Source organism: Prunus avium, chromosome 6 (genome assembly GCF_965620075.1).
Source record: "Prunus avium chromosome 6, drPruAviu1.hap1.1, whole genome shotgun sequence".
NCBI lineage: Eukaryota > Viridiplantae > Streptophyta > Magnoliopsida > Rosales > Rosaceae > Prunus > Prunus avium.
Window position 1 is genome coordinate 33,034,857 of NC_142289.1, and position 8,702 is coordinate 33,043,558.

Sequence of the window (8,702 nt, forward strand, 5' to 3'; positions counted from 1 at the left end):
CTAGCAATTGAGAGGCTTGTGTGTGTTGGTGTTTTGACACCATGGAAAAGAGACTACTTTACCCTCAAATATGTCCCTCACATGGGCATGTGTTTATTATTAAGCACCTCTAAACTGAAAGTACCTAAGTAGAATTCTAACAAACCTAAATTGAAAGCAGGCGCATTTTAGATACCTAAGTAGAATTCTACTTCCCTAAACTTTTTAGGTAGCTAAATTTTAAATGCACCTACTTACAATAACAAAGTTTTCTCCCTCATGCAACCCATTTGTTTAGGTGCATGGCCGGGGCCACACTTGGCCTCTAAGTCTAAGGTAGAAAAAAACTTTCTTGTAACGGGAATAACATTTTTTGTTATTCCCGATCAATAACATAATAATACGTGGAAAAATTATTCCTTGTGTTATTGTGTTATTAGTCACGAATGGCCAAAAAGTGATATCTTCATTGTATGAGAGTTTCTCGCCTCTAAAGTAATCCCTCCCCCTTTTACCGAACTAATCACTACTAAAACAAGCTTCAATGAAACACGAAGGAACCATGTGCATAACTAACTACCCCTTCCTCTTTGGCACTTTCCCTACTTTTTTTTTATATAAAAATAATCACTTCTAAAAAAAGTTTCAATGAACACGAATTAGCATCCATCTAGTCTTTCTTTTATATAATTACTTATAAGTTTAATTTTCTTTCAATGTAAGACCAATTAATTAGCATCCATGCATGACATATATATTGACATGTTCAGTGTGTGTAACATTCAGTATGAAGGTGCTGCAAGTGAAGGTGGTAGAGGACCAAGCATATGGGATACCTACACCCACAATCATTCAGGTCTATATCTAATCAAATAATCAATTAGTTAAGCTACTTTTTTTCTTTTGTGAAGAAATGTTTTGGGCATATTTGAATATTTGTTCTGAGCAAAGGAACCTATAAGAAATCCAAGGGACGTGTAGCTCAAGTGATTAAGAGCATTTATCCCTGTATCTAAGGTCCTAAGTTCGATTCCTCCCTTCCCTAATATTGCTTGTATAAAAATAAAAAAAAATTAAACCTAAGAAATAAACCCAAAATTTGCAGAAAGAATACAAATAAAGGAAAGGATGATCTCTATGCCTTCATCATTGTAGTTAGACATTTTATTTGGGTGGAAAGAACATGGCAAGAACCTATACAGAAAGCTGAAGAGGAAATTGCAATAGCATTATTTGTCTGATGTTCATGTCTTGATGAATGGATTAAAAATTACCCTACTCCCATACCCTATTTTATTTTTGTCTTTATTTTCCTCTCTTGGAAATCTATTTCCCCCCGCTATATTATTATACGTGAGAAAAACATAAATGATATACAGTATAGTACTATTAGATGATATGATTTTCCCAAATAATTGAAAAAAAATTACGATTAATTGCAGAAAGAATTGCTGATCACAGTAATGGAGACATTGCTCTAGATCAATATCACAAGTATAAGGTTCAAATGTTCTCTTCCCCTTTTGTACTTGAAGGTCGCATTGTTTACATACTAATTGAGCTTTGAAGCCTGAAGATGTGAGATCCTTCATTTTTACCTTATTTCTTACGCTATCTTTTGTGTTTTGTACTGCAGGAAGATGTGGGTATTATGAAAGATATGGGGTTAGACGCTTATAGATTCTCTATCTCGTGGTCCAGATTGTTAAGTAATTAGTTCATCATCTATTATCCATAACAATTCCTTGTACTTTTTTCTTCTTGTTTTTTTTTTCCTGCGTACACTTACTCTCCCTTTGTGTTTTTAGCTCAAGTAATGTATCCTATTGTCCACAGTACGTAGAATATAACCAAGATTTTGTTCTCAATGAAAAGGGGTTCATTGAAAGAATTGAAACAAATTGAATTAGAGTCGAACTTCAAGGCCACGAATATTAGTTTAATTTCTATTTGTAGATTGAGTTACTTCCTTATTTGCTTGCCTTTTGTTATAATTATTATTAGGTGGAAAGTTAAGTGATGGTGTGAACGAGGATGGAATCACATACTACAACAATCTAATCAATGAACTCATTACTACAAAAAACACTTTGCGCGACGAAATAATTTTGTTGCGTAAAGTACAATTTCGTCGCGCAAAGTTTGCGCGACGAAATTTTGGTCGCGCAAGTTCTGTCGCGCAAAGATCGTAAAGAAAGGTTTTGCGCGACGAAAATTTTTTTTTGTCTCGCAAAGATACTTTGCGCGACGAACGATAACAACTTTGCGCGACAAATACTAACGTCGCTCAAAGATACTTTGCGCGACGAATTATAACTACTTTGCACGACGAATACTATCAACTTTGCGCGACGAATATTAATTACTTTGCGCGACGAACACTTTGCGCGACGAACGATAACAACTTTGCGCGACGAATTATAACTACTTTGCGCGACGAATACTATCAACTTTGCGCGACGAATATTAATTACTTTGCGCGACGAAAGTTAATGTCGCGCAAATCTTTGCGCGACGAATCCTAATGTCGCGCAAATCTTTGTGCGACGAAATATTCAAATTTTTAAATTTTTTGTTTTTTTAAACTTTTTAATTAAAATAAACTAGTTTAATAGTTTGCTCGACGAAATATTTTGTCACCCAAGGTTTTTGACATTTTTTTTTTATTATTTCTCTTATATCAATTTCATTATATTAATTTTTCAAATTTTTACTTTTTAAATTTAATTTAATTGTATGATTTTATTTTTTTTAATTACTTTAATTTAAATTGAAATATTCAAAATAAAATTACATATGAAAAATAGTGGTCAAATTATCCAATATATATAATATTCAAAATGTACACATAAATTAACAAAGTACAATAATAAAATCTACAAGCCTATTGTGGTGATAGTGGCGGAGGATATGTTTCGATAGCGTCCAAATCCTCAACTTTAGCCGTCAAAGTCTCGACGATTCCCTACACAAAAAAAAAACAAATATTGTCAAATAACAACAAAATAACAAAAAATTAGAATAAACTCAAAACTAACTCCAAAAACACATATTAATGAAAAAAAAATTAAAGTTTGGAGAGAATATACCTTTTGGCAAGATTTTGAGTGAGTGAGAATGAGAGGGAGAAGTGAGTGTGAGAGAATAGAGAAGATAGTGAGAGAGAGATGAAAGAGTGAGTGAGAGTGAGAGATGATGAAAAGAGAGATAAGAGAGTGAGTGAGAGTGATAGATAGTGAAGAGAGAGATGAGAGATTAAGTGAGAGGAGTGAGTGTGAGAGAAAGGGTAGGATTTGGGGAGAAGGAAAGAGAGAGGAGAGGTAAGAGTAGAAGACATTGAGAAAATGGTGGAGGTGTTATTTTGGTTTTAAAAACCGTATCACTTTGCGCGACGAAACAATATATTGGTCGCGCAAAGTCTCGAAAATTTTTTTTTAAAAAAATTCCAATTTTTGGTGCGCGCCCAAATTTTTAGGGTTTTGCGCGACGAAATTTTGGTCGCTCAAAGTTTTGCGCGACCACAATATTCCCGCTTCCCATTTTTGGTACCCGCCCAAATTTTTCGGGTATACTTTGCGCGACGAACTATATATTGGTCCCGCAAAGTCGTAATTTTTTTTTTAAATTCCCATTTTTGGTACCCGCCAAATTTTTAGAGTATACTTTGCGCGACGAACTACTATATATTGGTCGCGCAAAGTTGGAATTTTTTTTTTTTTTAAATTCGCATTTTTGGTACCCGCCCAAATCTTTCGGGTATACTTTGCTCGACGAACGACTATATATTGGTCCCACAAAACTTTGCGCGACGAACGATATATTCGTCCCGCAAAGTCGTAATTTTTTTTTTTTAAATTCCCATTTTTGGTACCCGCCGAAATTTTTAGAGTATACTTTGCGCGACGAATTATTATATTGGTCGCGCAAAGTCTTAAAAAAATTTAAAGCTACTAATAAATATATATACTATTCAATTTCTTAAGTGTTATACGTACAAAATAAACAATTTTAAAGCTACTCAACGATCCAACCGTCAAACTTGTTTGTTTATAATTCGAAATCATATACGCCAAAATTCAGAAAAAATTAACATTAAGAGATCAAGTAATGGGACAAAACATTTCGACGGTTATAAAAGAAAAATCAAGATTTAACGATTATTTCAACTCTGATTTTGATGATTTTTTACAGCCACACTCCTTGACCCTATATGAATACAATGACTGCATTCGATCATCAATTGAAAATATTTACACTAGTGGATACCACAAAATCTTATGTTATATTTAATGAAAGTATAAATAAACTCTTAATTGTTAGTGAATATATTGTTTTGATGGCATACACATTCTACGAAACTAGTTTCAACGATCCAACCATCAAACTTGTTTGTTTACACATCGAGATCATATACGCCAAAAATCAGGAATTTTTTTTTTTTCAGAGATCAAGTAATGGGACAAAACATTTTGACGGTTATAAACGAAAAATCAAGATTTAACGGTTATTTCAACTCTGATTTTGATGATTTTTTTACAGCTACACTCCTTGACCCTATATGAATACAATGACTGCATTCGATCGTCAATTTAAAATATTTACACTAGTGGATACCACAAAATCTTATGTTATATTTAATAAAAGTATAAATAATCTCTTAATTGTTAGTGAATATATTGTTTTGATGGCATATGCATTCTACGAAACTAGTTTCAATAATCCAACCGTCAAACTTGTTTGTTTACACTTCGAGATCATATACGCCAAAAATCGGAAAAAATAAACATTCAGAGATTAAGTAATATGACAAAACTTTTCGACGGTTATAAATGAAAAATCACGATTTAACGGTTATTTCAACTCTGATTTTGATGATTTTTTACAGCTACACTCCTTGACCCTATATGAATACAATGACTCCATTTGATCGTCAATTTAAAATATTTACACTAGTGGATACCACAAAATCTTATGTTGTATTTAATGAAAGTATAAATAAACTCTTAATTGTTAGTGAATATAATGTTTTGATGGCATACGCATTCTACGAAACTAGTTTCAAAGATCCAACCATCAAACTTGTTTGTTTATACTTCGAGATCATATACGCCAAAAATCGGAAAAAATAAACATTCAGAGATCAAGTAATTGGACAAAACTTTTCGACGGTTATAAACGAAAAATCACGATTTAACGGTTATTTCAATTTCGATTTTGATGATTTTTTACAGCTACACTCCTTGACCCTATATGAATACAATGAACCAATTTGATCGTCAATTTAAAATATAATACATTTAAAATATTATATTTTTCTAACAAAATAATTTTTTTATTTTATTTATTTTTATTTTTGTAAAGACTTTGCGAGACGAAGTTTAGAAATTCGTCGCGCAAAGTCATGCAAAGATTTTTATAAAAAAAATTATTTTATTTATTTTTGTAAAGACTTTGCGAGACAAAACACACTTTGTCGCGCAATATTTTGTGCACCGAATTTTATTTTTTCGTCGCGCAAAGTCATGAAAGATGTTTACAAATAATTTTTTATTTTCTTTATTTTTGTAAAGACTTTACGAGACGAACCACACTTGTAAAGACTTTACGAGACGAACCACACTTGTATAAGAATAAATTTCAGGTCCAATCCATTAGTTCTTTATTTTTTTTTCCAGAATGTTGGGTCCTAATTGAGAATTCTATACGAGTGGTATTAAATTGAAATATAAGAGGGAAAATTTTGTACAGTGAGGTAAACAAAGGTTATCCATTTTTCTAGCTCTAAATAAACTAAGATTGATGCTCTTTTGCAGGCATCTCAAAAAGGTGTGACAGGAATTACGCTTGTGTCAATCTGGTTTGTGCCTCTTTCAAAGGCAAATGAAGATCAAAGGGCTGCATTACGAGCTTTGGACTTTACTTTTGGATGGCAAGTATATAGGGCAAAGGTCACTTTGATCCTATAGTAGATTGCCAGATTTTTCACTTCGATCCATGTGATTTTAATTCAGGGGACTTGATCTCTGTAGTTTGATATCGATTGCTATTTAAGGAAACAGCAAAATTTCTGTCTAAAATATCTATCTACGTAAGGGACACGTGCTTACTCAAATGCATAATTGGATGAAATTTGAATGTGTCCTTTAATTGAGATAGATATCAAACTACATGGGTCAAATCGTCATAATTGAAACCACATAGACCAAGGTGGAAAATCCGACGAACACATTGATGAAAATTGACTTTTTGTCATCTATATATCAACTCAGTTAAATGTTTGGGAATTCCATTGTTTTGTAGGTTTATGGAGCCATTAGCAAGTGGTAACTATCCGTACATCGTGCAGTCTCTTGTTCAAGGACGATTACCAAAATTCACAGAAGAGCAATCCAAGTTACTAATTGGGTCATTTGATTTTCTTGGACAAAATTACTATACTGGTTTCTATGCAAGTGATGCATCTCATAATATTTCTGTACATGCAAGCCACATAACAGATACTCGCGTGAATGTTACATGTGAGTACAAATTGAAAACTTATCTCAAGCAATCTAAGTTTCTAGAATAATCAGATTTTAACATTAATATATGTTGTGGCAACTGAGTGCAATGGAGTCCCTATTGGTGCAAAGGTAATAAATAGTGAAGTTTTAACTTAAGCTATTAGAAATTGCATGATTAATCATTTTCATTTATAAATGTAACTCCTAAAAATCTCAATTATCTTCAAATGGGAGTGCAGGGTGCTTCAGACTGGTTAAATGTTTACCCAATAGGAATTCAAGATTTTTTACTCTACACAAAGAAAAAGTACAATGATCCAATCATTTACATTACCGAGAATGGTAATAATTTTTTAGCCTTAATTAATTTCTTCATCAATGTTTCACATACATATCGTGTAAAATACAATTAATTGCTATAATGTCTAATTCAATACCATATAATAATGGGCATATTGTATAGGCATTGATGAGTTGAATGATCCAAAATTATCACTTAAGGAAGCCCTTTATGATACCAAGAGAGTTGACTACCACATCCTTCACCTCTTTTATGTTCAAAGTGCAATCAAGTAAGTTCTAATTGACTACCACATGCTTTACATTTGGGTATTAAACCATTACATTGAAATCAATACATTTGATTTTTTGATGTTTTTTCTTTTTTGTCTAGAAATGGTGTCAAAGTAAAGGAATATTTTTTATGGTCATTGCTAGACAACTTCGAATGGAGTGTTGGATACACTGTTCGATTTGATATCAACTTTGTGGATTACAATAATGGGTTGAAAAGGCTCCCAAAACTCTAAGTACACTGGTTCAAAAGTTTCCTAAACAAATACTGAAGAAGTCCTATTATTCACAATATAAACGATTAAGTGGATCACTTCCCTCTTTCCTTATTTGTTTCCTTCAATAATGGGATTGTTATTTGTGTACAATATTAAAGAGATCACATTTTTGTATTGCGTTTGTGTACTACATTTAAATTCCAAATGATGAATAAAAATAAATGCCTATTATGTATCCAATTCCTTGCCTAATTTAACTTGTACTCGGCTGTAATTTAGTGCACATCTAGTTTGTTTTGGGTTGAAATACACTTGGAACAACAACCTTGTGTATAAGACGCTTTTTTTTTTTTTTTTTTAAAAAAAAAAAAGAGAAAAAAGGATTTCATTCATAATCCAATAGGTCTATACATATATAGGATAATATAAAAACAGTGGCCTTGTTAAAACCTTTGTAGGAAAACCGTATGGGAAAACCTTAGGGTAGAAAAAGTACCACAAATGCCATGGATTAACAGAAGAGTCCAACCCCGAATCACCAAACCATTGCAAATAAAGAAAAACAGACTACCAAACTACTAGAAGACCAACACAAAGGACCCTGCAGGAAAGCACACCAAAACCATCCTAAATTGTCAAAGAAAGCCTTCTATGAGAACAGTCATATTCCTTTATCCAACGCAAGAATTATTCAGAACACAAAGGGTCAGAGCCACAAGAAACACACCAAGAAAAACACAGAGGAGGCAACACAGAACAACCCCATAAGAGCACACAAACTCCTCCCAGGACCTCTTAAAGAAAACCTCCCATGATAGCAATCATAGTTCTTCGCACGACGTAGGAAATAATCAGCTTGCAAAGAATCAAAAAAGCAAGAGAAAGAACACAATGAAAAAAACAAGAAAAACGAAGGGAAGATTGAAGGAGTACACCAAAGCATTCCAAAACCCCTAAAATCTCACAGCTGGGCCACTATTCATATCCACGTGGCAATTTGATATATCCTTTAAGAGCTCTTCAATAAAATGGAAATTATGTGCCGCTATATATACCAAATGAAGTTGGTGATGTTGAGTTTTGGAACTGGATTTCGAAGCCTATGAGTAATGAAGTGTTAGGTTAATATAGTTGCAAATTTTGAAGAGAAAAACAATCAAAACAAAGTGCAAGCAAAAAGACAGCCCAACTATTTGGACTTGACAAGAAATCTAAAATCTAAATCTTTGAGTCCCAGGCATGAGGGCTTTTCTTTCTTCGAATGGACTTAGCGCACTACACATCCCCATGGATCCCAACCCATAAAATGGTTGCAAACTATTGGCAATTGATGATAAACCATACTTAAAGCCAACAGGAAGTTTTCATTGTCCTTTATTTTTTTCTTCTTCTTTTTTTTGGGGGGGTTTTGAAGGGTTTATTATTGTAA

General features: G+C 33.0%; 1 pseudogene; it reads left to right on the forward strand.

Annotated features, from left to right (window-relative positions):
- Positions 1–541: 541 nt before the first annotated feature.
- LOC110769184 (beta-glucosidase 12-like) lies at positions 542–7,327 on the forward strand (annotated as a pseudogene).
- Positions 7,328–8,702: the final 1,375 nt, after the last annotated feature.